Source organism: Micromys minutus, assembly GCF_963924665.1.
Source record: "Micromys minutus genome assembly, chromosome: 27".
Lineage (NCBI taxonomy): Eukaryota > Metazoa > Chordata > Mammalia > Rodentia > Muridae > Micromys > Micromys minutus.
This window is the reverse complement of record NC_137962.1, coordinates 15,145,513-15,164,192: the sequence shown is the minus strand read 5'-3', so window position 1 is coordinate 15,164,192 and position 18,680 is coordinate 15,145,513. Positions and strand designations below refer to the sequence as shown.

General features: G+C 48.7%; 1 protein-coding gene across 7 annotated transcripts in view; it reads left to right on the top strand.

Moving 5' to 3' along the window:
* Nucleotides 1–18,680, top strand: part of TRAPPC9 (trafficking protein particle complex subunit 9) — a 427,690-nt gene that overhangs the window by 336,428 nt on the left and 72,582 nt on the right. The gene's annotated exons all lie outside the window — the stretch shown is intronic.

Sequence of the window (18,680 nt, the reverse complement as noted above, 5' to 3'; positions counted from 1 at the left end):
TCCCAGAGATGCTATGGGAGACTCTCCAGGCATTCGGTGTCCTTAGAAGTCAGTAGAAGAGTGAGAAAGGGGTCAGAAGTCATAAGAAGGCTTAGTAGGGGTAACATGCCATGGTTAGAGGACCACATTTCCCATAACTGGTGATTCAATGTTGACTCAAGAACAGCCATCTTTCAATGCTCATCCTTGGAGAGATTGAGGGTACTTTGTTGGTTATTGTGCTTGGTTCAGGGAAGAGGTTAGCCATTTGGATGTGACACTTTCTTCATAATTGGCAGGAAGCTCAAAGTGCCATTATTTAAACTATTTTCCGAGAAACAATACATTGGAAACCCAATGACAGTTTCATTAGGTGGCTGTCATATCATTGTTCTGTTGGGATATATCACTGTGCCCCCAAAGCCTGTTCACTAGTATATACGACCATATAACTTCACTTCATTGAGTTTCTGGGCAGTTCAGTTGGTTTGAATGGTGTATCATAACCATGCTTTCTGTGTAAGGTATGCTGGAAATAGAGGTTGAATTGTGGGTTTAATAACCACAGCAATCATTCTCATAATCTGTGTCTGTCATGATTACTAAGGCTTAAGCTATATTCCATAAGTCAATCAATGAAATTGAAATAAATCTTCTGTTACTCTACATCATGTTACTCTAGAGGAACTCTCCAGGGAAAGAGCTTTTACTTGTTTCAATGCCTGCTGTGAACTGTGATCATCCCTGGCAGGACCCCAGGAGGGTTCTTGGGAGATTGTCAGGCCTCATCTGCTTTGTGCTTCAATCTATCATAGTCTAGTCCTGTTTTCCTTAGAAGTTGAGAAGGTCTGGGTTGACCATTTTGAGCATGTGCCACATGCTCACAAGCATGTGGCCAGATACATTGATCTAGAACAGCATATGGCTTTGGGAAGTTATGCTTAGACTCAAATGTGTCTGAGCTATGGCCTGCAGAGGTTGTTTGTGAGGGTAGAGGTCAGATAGAATCATGGAGGGATGATGTTCCTGGTCTTAGAAGGGTAAGCCATCGGCAGAGTTGATGCATCTTCAATCTTGGAACACTCAAGTGGACTTAGACTACCAGAAGCCAGGCTGTGTGACGGAAGGCATTAAGGGTCTCAGTCCTTCCACATGGCTTCCTTAGCGGTAGGATCAGACCACTCAGGCTGTTCCAGGTCTGAGCAGTGAAAGTCCTTAGAAAAGATTCCCGTTGTCTTTTTAAAAGAAACAGATTGTTGTTTTGAAGTAACTGGTTTCCAAGTGTGTATCTCAGCTGCTTGGCCAGGAGGGAAGACTGTGTGATGAGCTCCAGTGTCCTTGGACACCTGCATCTTTCTCTGTAGGAAAGAATTGCACAGGGCTTGGCCAGGTTCTAGCGTGTTTCACATGGCTCTGAACTACTGCTGAGACTGGGCAGGTCTAAATCAACACAGCTCCTTTTACCTAAGTCTGGATCTTATGATGGTATTAAATGTGAATGTCATCTATTCTCAAACTAGAATGCAAAAAAAAAAAAAAAAAAAAAACAAACAAGCAAACAAAAAAAGAAAACAAAGAAAGAAAAAAGTTAGGCAAAGAGAAATGAGTCGCCTTCTATCCCTAAACAACCTCTATTTTAGTTTTGTACATTTCCAAATCATTTTGTGATTCCCTGGTTTTAATTTTGTTTATATAAATGACTATGCCATTATTGTACCTTCTTATCCTTTTTCAAGCTTGACAAAAACATAAACAGTTCCCACATTATAAACAAGCCTTACACATATTGTTAAAGGCCAAGCCATTCATCAAATGGAGAGAAGATAATTTAATACTTGTTCTGTTGGTGAACATGGAGATCTCTCGAAATGTTGGGTTTTTATTTTCTAGGTTGGTTTTTTTTTTTCTTTTTCATAATAGAAGTTATGTGCCCCAGTTTTTACCCTGAACCTTTTCTGTTTGGAGGGCTACAGGTTTGATGCAGATTTTCAGAAGTTTCTGGTGCTTTAGAGGGTCTTGGCAGAGAGCAAAGCCAAGCCATCGACATCTGTCAATGCTGGTGACAATAGTGTCAGGTGCAGGCAGACATGATGTCACCACAGAGCCAGGAGACATGGGTTTTTATCCTGGCTCTGCTGTTTCCCCAGTGGTGAGTTATACATGGATTGAGCTATTGGACAGTTCTCTGTGCCTCAGTTTCCTCATCTGTAACGCCAGGGGACTAGTTCCTCTGTGTGGAAGGAGTGCTGTCATCCCAGAGGAGAGAGGCGACCTGACTCCCCCCTTCACCCCCTCGCCTCCCTCCCCATCCAACCCCCACCCCCAAGCAGGGAGACTCAGACTTGCTATTCCTATCTGGGCTGAAGGGAAGTGGAATGCAGATGTTACTGTTTGCCCACATCCTGGTGCGTACGAGCTGTGGACCTGAGCTGCAGTGCTCTATCTGCAGAGGATCTGCAGCAAAGTAAGACTCAGGGAAAGCCAGGCCACAGGCTGAGCCAGACTCACAACAGGGCACTGGATCCAGGAGGAAGCTGTTCTTTCTAAGATGCTCTCTGTCTTAGTCTGCTAGTGCCCTGGAACTAACTAATTTCAGTCTCCCTCTCCCTCCCCCTCCCTGTGTGTGTGTGTGTGTGTGTGTGTGTGTGTGTGTGTGTGTATGTGTGTGTCTTTATGTGTCTGTCTGTGTCTATGTCTGCATATACAGACTAATCTGGTCCTTTGTGAAGGAAAGAAGAGGAGGAGGGAGAAGGAGGAGGAGGAGGAGGAAGAGGAGGAGGAGGAGGAGGAGGAGGAAGAGGAGGAGGAGGAGGAGGAGGAGGAGGAAGAGGAGGAGGAGGAGGAGGAGGAGGAGGAAGAGGAGAAGGAATGGGCTCATCAGCCCCTTGTATAAAACACTGTGCTGTCTGGCTGTCTCTGCTGAAGACCATTTTCTAGGCATTTCCATAGATACCCAGTGGTGGTGACTAATGGGCTAAGCTATTTGCCACACTGATTGGAATGTCCCACCGCTGTACCACCCACTACCTCCTCCCTCTGCCAATTCTTTTCTCTGTAGAACTCTCTGTCTCTTCTGAGGCTCCGCAGTCACTGGTCTGTGCCGTCTCTCTGGGCCTGCAGTGAATACAGATCAGGGATGCATTGCATTGCGCAGTGGGTATTTCCAGCTCCGTATATTCAGGCAGTCTTCATGCAGATACACATGTGTGCTGAGCTCTGAGCTCCACCCCGGGGGCAGCAACTAAGAGAAGGAATAGATTGTGCTTGTCTAGCTAGCAGTAAACCCTGGGCACTTCACTGAGGGACACTGCCCTGCCTTGCCTCTAAGAACATGTGACTCCCTCACATTTGCAGTTCAGGCCCCAGCTCTTTGTCACTTGCATTTACTGAGACCTGTACAGGTCCTCAAGGTCATTGCTATTCCTTTGGACAAATAGTAGTGGACTCAGAGGGGCCAGTTCTGCCTCGGGTCATGTAGATACAGATCAGGGCTGTATGGGCTGATGGATTTATCTAGTCCTTCAGCTGAAACCTCTTGGCCATTTCTCTATACTAGGTGCTTCTGTGTGTGCTGGGAACCCATCCCTGCCTAGGAGACATCTTTCTGCTGAGGGGTAGGAGATCCAGGTTGGTTCTCAAATTGTTTGACCACATCCTGTTGTATGTTAGCCTGAGAACTCGCATAAAGTATTTTGGAAGCAACAAAAGGAGCTAGAGCTGGAACTGGATCCCAGGTCAACATACTGAAAATGAGGTTGCAGTCTACTGGGGAGGACCATGGACCCCAGCAGGACTCATAGGCCTCCTTGGGAACAGAGCACCAGAAGGTGGCTGTGGAACCTTCTGTGTTTGAATGGTTTTTCTTCCCCTCCGAGGTGCTTTGCCTTTCATCAGTCTTAGGTAGAAGACCAAGAAGCACGTTGGGGAGGAAAGGGCTCATTCAGCTCACACTTCCATGTCTCTGTTCATTACCAAAGGCAGTCAGGACAAGGGCAAGAAACTGGAGGCAGGATCTGATGCAGAGGCCATGAAGGGCTGCTGCTGACTGGCTTGCTTCCCCTGGCTTGCTCAGTCTGCTTTCTTATAGAACCCAGGGCCACCAGCTCAGGGATGGCACCACCCACCATGGGCTGAGCCCTCCTGCCTTAATCACTTAAGATCATTAGTTGAGAAAATGCATTACAGCTGGATCTCATAGAGGCATTTCCTCAACTGAGGTTCCTTCTCTGATGACTCTGGCTTGTGTCAAGTTGACACACAAAACAAACCAACACAGCCAGCATCATATAGAGTCTGGGTCCCAGGAGTGCTGGTCACTTCCTTAGGTTTTGTGAGGTCTGATATAATGTCCAGTTCCCCAGCCCTGCTTCATAAAGCCGGATCTGTCGCCATCCCACCCTCCTATTCACTCTTAGCTCAGGAATCTTGGATGGGCATGTTCACACAGAGAATGGCAGGCTGGGGACTACAGCAGCTCCGACTCGGTCACCCACCGCCTTCCCCCCCCCTCTGTCCATCCTGCTCCCACCCACTGGCTCTTGCTGATTTTTGTTTCTTTTTTTGCTGTTAGTTCATGTTTTATGTGATCTTTTGAGTTATATTGCTCCTTGAAGATAGGATTTATAAGAGACTCTTTTTTTCTTTTTTCTTTTTTTTTATCAGATATTCTCTGTATTTACATTTCAAATGTTATTCCCCTTCCCACAACTCTCTCTCCCCTCCTGCTTCCATGGAGATGCTCCCACTCCCACCCACCCACTCCCACCTGAGCGCCTTGACATTCCCCTCCCTATGCTGGGAAAACGAGCCTGGCTCTTACGTTGCCTGTGTTGCTTTTACACTCTCTGAATACCAGCAGAGGATGGGAACTGCACACATGCTGTTGAATGAATGGGAGCAATAAGCCCAGTACATGCTCACTTATGAATGAATGCATGAATGAATGAACAGATGAGGATATAGTCCCTACCCGGGGTAAAAGGCTGTGTTCTCACAGACCAAGAACATACAGGGCTGTCCCTCCAGGTCTGTGTAGAGCAGACTCCTCAAGCCCTTTGTGAGATTCTGTGGGGATGGATTTATTGTGATGATATCTTTTCTTGGCTGCCCCTCATTGAGCCTGCTGCCACCTAGTCACAGTGAGCTCAAGGGAACTGAGACTGCTGGTCTGCATTGGTGCTAATTAGCACAGATAGAAATCAAACCCAGGTCTCTGTGGATTTCTTAGTTTCTGAGTCTCACATGACTCAAAGCCAGGAAGAGCTCCTGTCCTCACTGCTGAGCCATTGGAGCTCGGAGCTTATAGCATCCTGGGATTCATATGCCTCCCATTGCCTTACATCTACACACGGTAAAGAGCTCAAGAGAAGGTGGGTCCCTGTTGATGTGGAGTACTTTTGCCCACAGCAGGCAGGTCAGGCCACGTATAAGTAAATGGCATACTTATCCAAGTGCAAGACCCTTGCCATTGGTTGATACTTACTTTCCAGGACACATGACCTTCTCGATCATGTTTCTTACATCTTACAGGCCACACTGGCTACTCAGTATCCCCCTACCTACAGGTGTGTGGACAAGGTGAACTATTCTCATTTCAGACGACAACCCGTGATGTTTCTGTTTCCCAGCCAGTAAGCCACAGAATTTGACTCAAACCGAGGACTTCAGCCTGTGTCATGTTGTCCTAGGTGTGTTCTGTTTCTTAAATAAGAAAACAAATCTCAAGATATATGACATGCTAAAAATAAGCGAATGAGCTTTCAGTCTTCCTCCAGTTTTCCCATTACTTCTTTACAAGATAAAGAGGAAAGAAGAAACTCCTGGCATTTCTATCTTGCAGAAAAATGTATCTCTGTGGATTTCACAAGCTTTTGAAACCCTTGTAGTAGAGGACTCAGAGGGAAAAATATAGGCTATGGGTAAAGATAAGGGTAATTGGATGGAAAGTCCACACACAGGTCAGCTGGACTCACTGTACCAGAGAACGGAATCTCTTGTCCTTAGATTCGTCATGCAGGGACAGCAAAGAAAAGAGCCTCAGGTGCCTTCTGGGTGAGGAGCTTCTTACACAGGTCTGTGTGCTGCAGGTGCTATTAGGAAGCCCATCAAGGAGAGCCACGAGTCACTGACCATGAGCAGTGAGGTCACTAAACAGGGCCTTGTAGGGAAGCCCATGTACATGGCTTATTCACAATTGAGAAGCCCTGCATAGCTGTGAGTGAGAAAATAAACATCATGAAGGGGCCGGAGGGAGGGCAGCAGTTGGCCGGCTGGCAGGTGCCAGCTTCCCATGCCTTCTTCCCTCATGATATCTAAGATGGCCAGACTCTCAACTATCTGCTGCTGAAGGATTTTCTTTTTCTGTTTGGCTTGTCCCCAGCTTCTCCTGCGTCTCAGAGCCTGCGTTAGCCTATCACCTAGGATGAATCTGGAACCCACAACCTGTGCCATAGACTCCCAGGTTCTATGGGTCTGCTCTTGGCTCCTTCCCCCTGCTCTCTACATGGACCCCACACTGCCCCTCGCAACCTTTCCCCCTCTCCTAAACTGTGAATCCCCAGTATCTCTGTGAAGCTCTCCCCTGCTCCCACACACTAGATGGGAATCAGGGCAAGCACAGGGCTGGGCCTTGCACATGGGTGTATGCTCACTGACGTGCCAACCATGCTTTTGTGGATGTCTCTTGTCTCTCAAACTCTTCTGAAAGTCCTGTGGGCATCTGTGGAGGATGTGCTCTGGGCACAGGCCAAGGTTCAAGTCTTGCCTCCTCACTTCACTTTCTAGAGGAAGATGCCCATGATCTCTCCCTTGGTAAGCATGCCAGATGGTCCCTATTTTGCAGGCTGCCCAGAGCCTTCAGATAACTTGGCTGGGGTGGCATTTCTCATTTCTGTTACCCATGGGCACCCTGACATGCTGAGCCAGCTGTGGGGCTTGTCCCGAATTTCCCACCAGGATATCAAATCTGTACCTTCCAATCCCTGTAGCCAGGTTCCTTGACAGCCTAAAGCTGTTCCCTTATGGCCGTGCAATCAAGTGTCAGGATATGGCTTCCACGGGAGGGAGGAAAGCACTCAATCCAGAGATGCAGTTAAGGGCGGCCGGGGAGGGGGAGGGGTTGCCCTCCCTAGGGACATCAAGTAAGTGATCAGGCCAGTTTTTGCTGGAGCAGAGGAGCAAGCAGAGCACATGAACAGGAGTCCAGGAACATGACCAGAGGAGTCCACTTCTCTGTGACTGCTGGTGCCACAGCTTTCATCCTGTATCACACTCAGGAGGCAGCAGACTTGGACTCTGACCCCAGCTTCGAGTGGCTGACTTGACCTGAGACCCAGAGGGTGACTTGTCAGAAGTAAATGTTAGACTCATTTCTACACTTGACCTCACAGGCATCATTTAGTGAATTTGGCCTGTCCTTAAGCCTTGGCACCCCATGTACGTGAGATTGGAGGTCGGCAATGGCCTGATGGAGCTGTGTCTAGACTTCACAGGACAGTTTCTGCTGTGTTGGTGGGCACCCTGGTGGTACACAGTCCCTGGGCTTGGGAAGTGAGCCTATTCGGGGTGTGCCTGCTGATGGGATGCGTGGATGGCGAGTGGACCCTCATGGGTTCAGAGTCTGTGTCCCAATTTTACTGCAGGTAAGAGAAATCCCAGTAAAGGCAGCAATATCTGTCAGGTGCAGGAGGAATTCTCCTTCAAAGCTGACATAGGTACCACACTCCCCTCTTGCCTGTATTCCTGTACCCTCTTTCTTGCTGTGGGATCAGGCCCTGTCTTGTTGGTGCTTTAAGGCTGGTCCCACTCATCACAGAGGGAGACAGGGACTAGGAAGGCTAGGTGCTGTTTAGGTACCTGAGAAGCACCTACCTTATGAAGCCCTCCCCTCCATAGTCAATGCAGCGGAATCTGCTCGGTTTCTCACAGAGTAAACAGTAAACAAATCAGTTTATCTTTGCTGGGATGTTTGGAGCTATTTGTAACCCTATGAATATGCTAGAGAATAGCCAGAGGCCACTGTGTGCCTACTGTGCTGTGACTGACTGAGTATTAGCCTGTAGGGGAACAGCGCAGATGTCATATTGTCCTTTTTACGTCTTCAAGGTTAGGGCAGAAGCCTAGGAAGTGTGTGTGTCTTTGCACCATGTACTAGTAGGCTGGGAGCATCAAGCAGGCTTAGTTCTTGACCTCATAATGCCTTATGCTCCTGGTCTACTTCTGGTACTCGGAATATGTTACAAAGCAGGGAGCAAGGCTAGAGAGGGCACTTAAAGTTCTGATGCTTAACTTCCTAAGAAAGAGAAGATTGGGGAGAAGCCATGTGCTGACATAGGCCGAGGTACCCGGAACTCCTGTGGAATAGCCCGTCCCCATCTGGGGAACCCAGAGAGGATCTGGTCCTTGAAGGAGGGCTGGCATCCTGGCTACTTTGAAGCCAGACCTTGAGCCTGACAGGACACTTCAAAGGTTTAGCCCTTGACCTTTCCTAGGAAGTTCCTGATGATATCTGTCTCTCAGAGCCCAAGGTTGGTACTTTGTCACTGGGCAGCAGCTTGGAGCCAGCAGCTAATAAAAATGGCTAAGTAGGCTTCACCCACTGTGCCACCTTAGCAGAAGCTATGCCACTCACCTTAAAAGTGTTTCCAGGCCTTCCCAAGGGGACAGTGTCTAGATCCTGGTGGGATGGCAAAGATACAGAACACCCCCATTTCTGCCACAAAAGGTGCCCAAGAAGAGCTGGGACCTGAGCTCATCCTGTCTTTGTTTTGCAGTCCTAACCTTGAAAAGTCTCAGTTTCTAAGTCTGTAAAATGGACATGATCTTACTTTATGCCACTGAGAAGAAATGATGTAATCCATGCAAGATAGCTATTTAGTACTGGTACCTGGTGAATGTTATACTCAGAGGGGTATTAAGTCCAGCTTGGGTCAGAGGCTTCTGGGAACCTAGCAACAGCTTCTTTCTCTTTCCCAGAGCCAGCTTTGCCCAGTCAGTAAAAGTGCTGAGTGTCTCTGGGACAGTGAGCAGTTGGAATTGCTGCTTCTGCAAGTCAAAAGGTGTTCCCAGAGCCTTCTGCCCCTTGCTGAGCTGGGTCAGGGATGGAGTTAGTGTACAGACAACACCGACAACAGCCGAGAGAGAAAGCAGTGAGAGAACAAACACCACTGGAGCTCAGGAGTGGATGGGTGGATGTTTGGGTGACTGTCTGGAATGTTCTCTGTCCACCCTTACCATGTTGCTCATGCTTTCTTCCTGTTTACTGTCCACTACCAGGGGGTTTCTGGCAGGTGGCACATTTTTGCCATGGGTTAGAATGAGCACCAAGTCTGTCCACGTACACAGGGGTTGTTCCAGCTACAGCTGTTCCTGAGTTGGGAAGCCCAAGACTTCACTTGCCCACAGAAAGCTGGAGAACCCAGGGCTGTGACCGCAGGGTATTTCCACAGACACCTTGTGTTTACTGGATAGGATGCGAGATCCTGGCACTGGGGCTTTTATTAGCCTGGATGTCACTTGGTCCCTTTTGTGTCTTACACATGAGTTGGGGCAAAAGCCTAGCAAGAGTGTGAGTCCTTGCACCGTGTACTAGTAGGCTGGGAGAATCAGGTAGTGTTAGTTCTTGACCTCTTGGTGTCTCATGCTCCATGTCTACTTCTGGAGCTTCAGCTGTGCCAGATAGCAGGGAGGAAGTCTTGATGAGGTCAGTCCCCAGCGCCATCTCATCCCTCCTGATCCCGGAGATTCTCTGAGACCCCTCTTCCAGGCTATACAAACATCCTCAGGAATCAGGCTTCTGACAGAGTGGCATCGGTCCTTAGGTTGCTATGAAGTCAGATTCATTCTAGCCCCCCAGTATTGTTCTTCCATCTTGGTCCTTGACTTGTAGCCCAGAAGAGTCTGCAGACTGTGTCTCCAAACTCCCAAAGCTGAAAAAACAAACAAACAAACAAAAAAAATGGCAGGGTTTTTTCTCAGTGCGCTCTAGAGCCACTGTGGAGGAGATAGTGTGAGGCGGGGGTCCACACCAAGGTCTCACACTCCATACAGCCTCTATAATCTCTAAACAACATTCCCCATCCACAGTAATGCTCAGAGCTGGGGCACCTGCTCAGGGTGAATAGCCAGCCAGAGGAAAACCATTAGAAGCAAGTTCTCTCAGAAAGTACACGGTTTGTTCTAGGCCCCTCTGCCTCGCTGTAACTGCAGGAATAGAGAGTAGGGGCCCCATCTTCACCTCCAGGAGCTGCCACTCTTAGTCACTGCATAAACTGTGTGCCAAGTGACTTCTGTCTTAGATTGGCTCTGAGCTGGGTTATCTATAGAGAGGTGGTACATGCTTGCTGAGCCACCCTGATGCTCACCCCGTAGAGTTTTTTGTTAGTGGTTCTCAGAGGGAGGGTGATGGGTAGCTTATCTACCAAGTTTGAGCTGATAATTATCCCAGGGGCTCCAGGCCCCTGCCTCTGAAGGCCTCCCTTTAAGTCGGGAGCAGAGTCCTAGGCCTGTTTCTGAGCAGCAGTGTGGTTCTCAGATGAGCTGGCTTGTGTATCCCTGCGTCTTCCTGTCTAGGAGTGTAATGTGGCCCCCAACATGCTGCTGATGTCATGGTCGCTTGCAAGGTATAGACAATGAGATTCAGACAGACCGAAGTGGCCATAGAGTTTAGCAAGTAGTACTGTGCCACCCCGAGGCTGGGCACGAGCTGCCAGTCTCACACAGCTGGCCTAGTGAACCCAGGCGCTCACCTCACACCGACAGACCAGTGTTTTGCTGTTCTCCATTTCAATCCTGTCAGTTTAAAATTCTCTGGGCCTATCCTAATTTTGAATCATCTTGGATCCTGGCTGGGATTTCGGCTTCAGGTCGTGCCTGGTTGTCTCCTTTACCCTATTCAGGGTAAAGGTTTTCACCTCCTCCTAGACAGGAACAATGATTGGGTCATGATAGAAATGCTTGCTTCAGGAGTCCAGGCAAGAGATGAGAGTGAGGACTGTTGATTACACTACCAAAGGGCCAAAGGCCAGTAGTTTCAGATTGGGAAGGTGAAGAGAGTCAGGCAGGGGTGTTTTCTCGGGGTGTTTGCAAGTCAGCATGCACCCCAGGTGGGTTCAGAAAGTTCTTTGTTAGTTACTGTGTACACTAGGTACCCACTTTGCTGAGTGTTTTGGAGTCACTGTCACCAGCTAGAGGTGACTGTCAGCAAGTGTGTAAGACCTGAAGAAGAGATGAGTACTAGCCAAGGGGGTGTCTATGACAGTGGTGCTATACCCCGAATGATCATACTGCTGGATGCTCCTTATAGGGTGGCTGCTGTAACTGCTACTACCTTTGGCCTCCCCCAGGGGCTCAGAGGTCTTGCAACCCCCCCCCCCACAGAAGCACACCGTGGGGAGGAGGAGGACCTAGGACCTTTGTGTACCAGTATCTTGAAATGTTCCCCTTTGCTGAGGAGTGCTTTACACAGGCCCTGGCAAGGATCACCTGGCTTGTCCAGGGGGTATTTAAGGATGTGGAGGGGATGGGCAGAGCCCACTTCTACTGTGGGCCAGGATGGCCTGGCCCAGGGTGCAGCTCCTAGTTCCCACTCCACAAAGACATTGGTGTGGTGTCTATGTCAGCTGAGGCCTGGGGTAATACCAGCCTTGCAGGTTCTGACTCGGGGACAGGACTGCAGCTCTTGATGGTCTAAAGCCACGTGGGAGGAGGAGTGGTGGCAGTGCTCAGCTTGTAGAGGTTTCTGTACCCAGGACTCCTTGTAAAACCTTCCCAGGGCCTGGCAACATGTTGGAAATGAGTTTTCTCCTTGCTTGCTTGCATGCAAAACATGGTCAGATGCACTCACTGTCCTAGTGCCCAAGTGTTGCATTCGGCCAGATCTTGCAGTGAACTACACTCCTTCCGAGAACTAGAACTACATATACACACCCTTTATATAGTATAGGTCCATGTCATTACAGATGTGCACATGCACATGTGATCATTGCATATGTGTGTTTTTGACAGTGCAAAATATTACATTTTGTTTTTTTTATATCTAAAAATGAAAATTTAAAATCCCCCCAAAGCCAAAACAAGAGTCCTTTGCATCCTCTGAATTGTGGCCCCCCCACTGTGATTTTCAGGCTCCCATCTATCAGAGACTTCTGCCTCAGAATGACATGGGGTACCCAGCCTCCCCATAATGCAGGCCCCATTCTCCATAGCTCCTGAACACTACCGGCTTAGCAGGAAATGGCCACAGTCAGCACTTCCAGGCCCTAGATCTTTGCCTTTGTGTAGAGTCGAGGGGTTGAGCCTCTTCATTCGCTCCTGTTTGTTCATTCTTCACTTGCGTACCTGTCCAGCAAGCATTAAGCATTTACTGAGTGCCTGCTCTGTGCCCTCTGCCGCTGACCCAGCAGGAGCCAGTCTGCCTGCTTTCTCCCAGTTTCTTCTCTCTGCATAGCAGATAAATGTGTAAGCTACTGAATCATGCCCTGTCATGACTGTGAGTGGGGTCACAGGTCCCACAGACAGAAAGCTGTGTTTTCTAGCTCTTTTTTTAAAAGTGTGGGGGGGGATTTAGAAAGTGCTTCTGAGTGACAGTTACTGACCCCCCACTTGCAGATTCATGAGGACCCTAATACAGGTATTATCCTGGTTCCCAGGAAGCTGGATGATTTATAGATCTGCAATCCTGCCACAGGGACTTCATGGTAGGTGCTGAATAAGGAAAAACTAGAGCATAGCTGGCCCAGGGGCCAGAGCCTTCCCAGAAGTGCCTACTCCCGAGGAAGCCCAGACTGAGAATCATTTGCAGAGACCAATTATGAAGCAAGAAGAACAATGTGTGGCCTGGTTGGCAGCTTGCACAGCGGCATGGAGGAGGGAATAGCTTCCTCTGTTCATCCAGGAGAAACTCAGCTTGTAGCTTTCTCTTCCCACAGTCCAGCCATGCAGCACTCCACTGCACAAAGGGTAATGAATTTATGTTTGTGTGATATTTATCACAAGCTCATACCTACCACTGGGGTTCCTAGCCAACCCCAGGTTACTGGTGAATTTCATGGAACTGAGCTTGGCCACCCTACACCAGAGGGACCAGACACCTTGGTCTGTGGACCATGCTTCTCGGCAATGGGTAAATATGAGTTCCAGCTGATGGCCCACAATGTTGGATGCCATTACCATAATTACCATCAGTGCCACTGCAGCTCAAGGTGAGAGGCATCCCCTGGACCCTGTTCTTCATCTCATGCATGTAGAGATTCCTATGAGCAGCAAGTCTGTAACTGCAGAACCAGAGCCAAAGAAGGCAATGGGCACTGATGGAGAATCCACCGCTTGCTTTCTGTAAGGAGTTCGCCATACAGTGAAAGATGGCAGTCCTTGGCATGGTGGGGGTCAGAGGTCATACCTGAGGGACAATCTCTGTTTCCTAACTCGCGAGTCAGGCCTGTAAGAACATCTGAGAAAAGCATAGTCTACCTCTTAACCAAAAGCCATCACCCCATTCCTGGACACAGTCCAGCCAGCTTCCTCTAGGCAACCATGCTGCTTGCAGCCTAATGACTTTGGGCACCAGCCCAGTTAACAGTGAAGTCATTCTGAGCAGCTGCCACATATGCTCCAAAGATCATCAAGTGTAAATATTTCCAATGAAGTCCATAAGAAGTCCTGTTTCTTCCTGATTCATTTCCTCACCAAGCATTCCCTTTTGGTTGCACAGTACTCTGCAGCCTTTTCAAGCTGTATCCATGTACCCACATCATCCATCTGCCTAGGCTTTTTTTGCAGGACCAGTAGCTGTGCATAGTTGGACCAGATTCTGCTTCACTCATATGCATCTTCTCAGCCCTGTGCCCTAACCCTCAGGGGTTCTAGAGTCTGTTTCGCTCATGGGGGTCCTAGAGTTTGCTTCACTCGTGTGCATCTTCCCAGTCCTCTGTCCTGACCCTCGGGGGTTCTAGAGTCTGCTTCACTCATGTGCATCTTCTCAGCCCTGTGCCCTAACCCTCAGGGGTTCTAGAGTCTGTTTCACTCATGGGGGTTCTAGAGTCTGCTTCACTCATGTGCATCTTCCCAGTCCTCTGTCCTGACCCTCAGGGGTTCTAGAGTCTGTTTCACTCATGGGGGTTCTAGAGTCTGCTTCACTCATGTGCATCTTCCCAGTCCTCTGTCCTGACCCTCAGGGGTTCTAGAGTTTGCTTCACTCGTGTGGATCTTCTCAGTCCTCTGTCCTGACCCTCAGGGGTTCTAGAGTCTGTTTCACTCATGGGGGTTCTAGAGTTTGCTTCACTCATGTGCATCTTCTCAGTCCTCTGTCCTGACCCTCAGGGGTTCTAGAGTTTGCTTCACTCGTGTGCATCTTCCCAGTCCGCTGTCCTGACCCTCAGGGGTTCTAGAGTCTGTTTCACTCATGTGCATCTTCTCAGCCCTGTGCCCTAATCCTCAGGGGTTCTAGAGTCTGCTTCACTCACAAGCATATTCTCAGAGCTCTGTCTTCATTTGCTACATGTAGCTGATGAGAATGCAGGTGCCAGATCATTTGAGTGATGGCTTTGTCTCCAAAGAGGATGAGTAAGGGCCTCCAGTGTCATTAGGATCTGGTTTAACTAGCAGGGAAGAACAGAAAGGTTCTAGGAGGACCATGAAAATGAGAGCATCAGGCCATCTTCTGGACAAAGTCCCAGAACCTCCAGGATAGTGGACATTGGTGCCAAGCCAGAGCGAAGCAAGCTGGAACAGCAGATGGCTGAGATATGTCTCAACAGGATGACCCAGAAAAGCCTTCTCACCCCCCTGGCTTGTTTTTACTCTCTAGAAGGAGCCTGCTGGTTCTGCCTCAGGGACGGTGAGATTTATCAAAGCAGAGGCCACAGGGCATGTAGCTTAGCTCCAGAAATGTTCACCCTCATGGTGATACTTACTGAATATGCACATGCTGGGATATAACCCAGAACACATGCTTGACCTACCAGACAACTGTAAACAAAACCGACCCATGGCAAGCAATCATTCTGTGTCTCCTGATGTCTCAGACATTCCTGTTGTGAAAGGGAACACAATGCAGCCCTGAAGCAGAGCAGAGCAGTAGCTCTACCATCTGCTGCATAGCTCAGAATGCAGCAATGCTCTCCAGGAGAGAGCTGCACGGTCCAGAGTCCAAGAGGCCAGCTAGCACCATCATGTGACTTAGGCTGAGGGGCCAGCTGCTGTGACTCTGAAACCAGAGGCCTCAGGTTGCCCATTGTGAACTGACCATGCAGAAACCTTCAAGACGGTTCCACTCAACTCCTCATATCTGCAGGACACTGTGTACCAAACAGATCTGCCTCTGAGCTTGCCCGCACAGCCTGTCTAGACAGTAAACCTGCAGTAGGGCTTTGGCTTTTGAAGTGACATCACTCAGCATCAGAAAAGCCAACAAGCTACCAGGGGAAGCTGCCAAGGCGAAACAGGGGAAACAGTGCTCTCAGTCTTGAGTACACAGCTCAGAAGCATCTTTTAAGCACTGATTCTTTTAAGCATGTAGGTTTCTATTTCAGGGTCTGGGAAATAAACATATATATGCATATTTACATAAAGAACAGTATCTATACATTTGTATACTATATATAGGAAGTGGTCCAACTTGAGTTCTGTGCATGCAGAGATTTTTTTTTTTTTTGCGTGTATGTTTATATGCAATAACAGATCTGTGAACATTCCTGAGAGCCTACCCTGGTTCACATTACAGAATGAGGGACTGTCTCCTGGATTGTTTATGACCACTATTAGCCCCCCTCTGCCTCTCTCTCTCTCTCTCTCTCTCTCTCTCTCTCTCTCTCTCTCTCTCTCTCTCTCCCTCTCCCTCCCCCCCCTCTGGTGCAGGGGGAAGGAAAAGCTCTTTCATATGTTATACTGGTTATAAAGCATCATGCCCTTCAGGCTGGGGAGAAGCAAATGATGCTTTTTTTTGCAGGGTGCTTGGAAGCTTGCAAAGGAGTGAATGCCGTTCCCTTGGGTGAGCACGCATGGATCTAGCTATAGCTGCTGGCTGCCTTGGGCCCTGCAGGCTCGGTGGTTGGGCTGCAAACCATCACCTACCACATTCCTTAGCTCCTGCTCCCCTGCACTGTTTTGCTATTCCATGTCTTCTAAGATAGCCATTCAGAGAGAGTATCATCCAAGACGGACAGTCACACTCTTGGGTAAGGTCTAGGCAAGGGACCAGAAACCATTCACCAGACTTAAGTTCAGGTTCCTGGGATCCCAGGACCCTGCTCACTGGTACAGGACACACATTGTCTAATGTACTTCTGTCATCTCCAACCACCCCTCTGGTAGGTAGGTGCTCTATCTTTTGATTGAACCTGAGACAGGGTTGGCTCTTCCTCCCCATCTTTTTGGGATGAAGGATTTGATCTGCTGCTTCCAGAAGCCCAAGTGTGTTTGCACATTAACTTCATTCTGGCTGTTAGTGTAGCGGCTCCCTCCTTACTCAGAGTGTGTGGTTATTCGTGCGTCTGTCCCATTCATCGTGAGCTCAGTCTTTGTTTGGAGGATACATGAGTATTACTGTCTCAGGAACTTCAGCTTGCTTCCCCACTTTGTGTACAACAGGCCAGTGTTCAGTTTTCTTGGTCCAGCATTTGGTTCTGGAAGTCCTGTGCCCTACCGATTCCTGGCTTTGCATTCTCCACCCCTCTCCATTCTGTCTGCATGTCTAGAAGCCACACACCCAGGTCTTGGCTCACAGCCTCCTTGTGATAAACATCATTGAACAAGTGACCAAAAGAAAGCATATTCTGATTGACCTGCACAGACAGCTTCCAGAGCTTGCTAATGACTTTGGGTGATAAAGAGGGCCATTGATCGGCGGTGACATTGATTGGACAGACCACCCAGATGACTGGACTCCTGATCCAGGCTGCTTACTCTGTCTCACACAGTGGCCCATGGACACAGCACTGAAGCACCATCAAAGACTGATGGGAAATAAGAAGGTGTTTCCTAGGGTGCAGTTTGTTGCTCGCCTGTGAGACCATTTGCTGTTGTGATCATTCGGCAGCTTCTGATACAACTAGAATAGTGTTTGCTGACACAGACTAACAGGGGCTCAGCAAAGTACTTAGATTTTCTTCCAGAGACTGTCAAAACGGGTGTTTATCTAAATAGTTTGCAAATATCTATCTTCATTTGTTTATTCCCCAAATAATACATCCAACATACTCGACTGGTTTTCCATGTGTTCATGCCATCTTACCAGGCTCTATTTGGTGAGCTCTGCAGATTGTCATAGGCTAGCTGGAGCCTGGGACCTTCCCATTTGTATGAGACAGCGGAGAGAGTATTTATTCTCTTGGCTTCCATGCCCCTGCCTTGCTGCTGCCTTTGAAAGGCAGAACTGAGAGCAACAGTTCAATGTAGAATCGACTCTGATGATCTTTTCTGTAGGGACCTTGAGCTCAGGCCACTCACCAGTTCTTCAGATCCCTTAAGGACCTGGCACTTCCTATTGAGCCAGACTGCCTCCCTTTAGTTGTGAATTTCTGAGCCCCAGCTCCTCTGAGCATTCTAGCACTGTCCTCCTGAAACCTCAAGTCCCCACACCTCAGCTACTTTCTGGTGGCTTCTCTGTTGCCTCTTTGCCTCTGTCTGACCTCTGACCCCCTTACCCTCTCCTCTCTTTTCAGTCTCCCACATGTGGCCCACTGCTTCTTCAATTACCCATTTCCTCCCTCACTACTGTCCTATCTGTTAGGGATCCCCTGGGGCAGGAAGCCACACACCCAGATCCTGGCTCACAGGGGTCCTATGGCAAGATGGTGCCTCCTGTTGCCATCCCATCAGGAAGCTTTCCCAGGTGCCCCAGTGTTTCCAGTCAGCATTGAGTCTCCAGCTGGAGACTTTCTGGCTTATTTGCTGTACCCTGAGCCAATCCAAGGATGGCTGTGGCTGCTAAAGGCCACACCTTGTCTATTAGGGTTAGTTAGGTTTGGCTACAAGAAGCTGAAACTTCACAATGATAGTAGCTTCAGTAAAGTGCATAGGCCGGAGTTGGTGCGACCTGCCAAGTGTTGGAGTTCAGGACTTGTTCACATCCTAACTCCCAGCCATGTATAGCTCCTATAGTCTAAGACACTTTGAACCAGGTGCTGTCAGGAAGCAGAGAAGGGGTCGCTTCCTATCAGGTCTAAGGGAACTTCCTGGACCTGTACACTCATCCTCATCTGTGTTCCATTGGTCCAAATGTAGTCCATGTGCCACACTGAACTTCAGGATAGCCAGGAGGTGTAGGCTTTATTAACACAACCAAATAAATAGTGAGGTTCCATAACCATATAGGAAGAATGTGGCCACCAGAAAATCTGCTACTTGGATGCACTTGCAAGCTTTGATAAGGTGCCATATAACTAACCAGAACCTGGCAGGAATAGAGAGGAGCAAACAAGAAGGGTGCATCTTTATGCAGTACCTGCTTGGGCTAGTTCTGCTCTTTCAGTCCTGTGTCACCTTCCCTGACCCCTGCCATGCCAGGAGAAAAAAGACATAACCTGCTAGGCCATGTGACCAGCTCTCTTGTTCCATAGCGCCATCCTTTTCAGCTCTCCTCAGCTGGAGAAGCTCAATGTGCCCATGGTGTGGCTGGCTAGAAAGAAGGCTGAAGGAGCCTGACCTGACAGGGAGATGAATGCCAGGATGCATGGTGAAACTGGGCATGTACCAGGCCCTCGCAA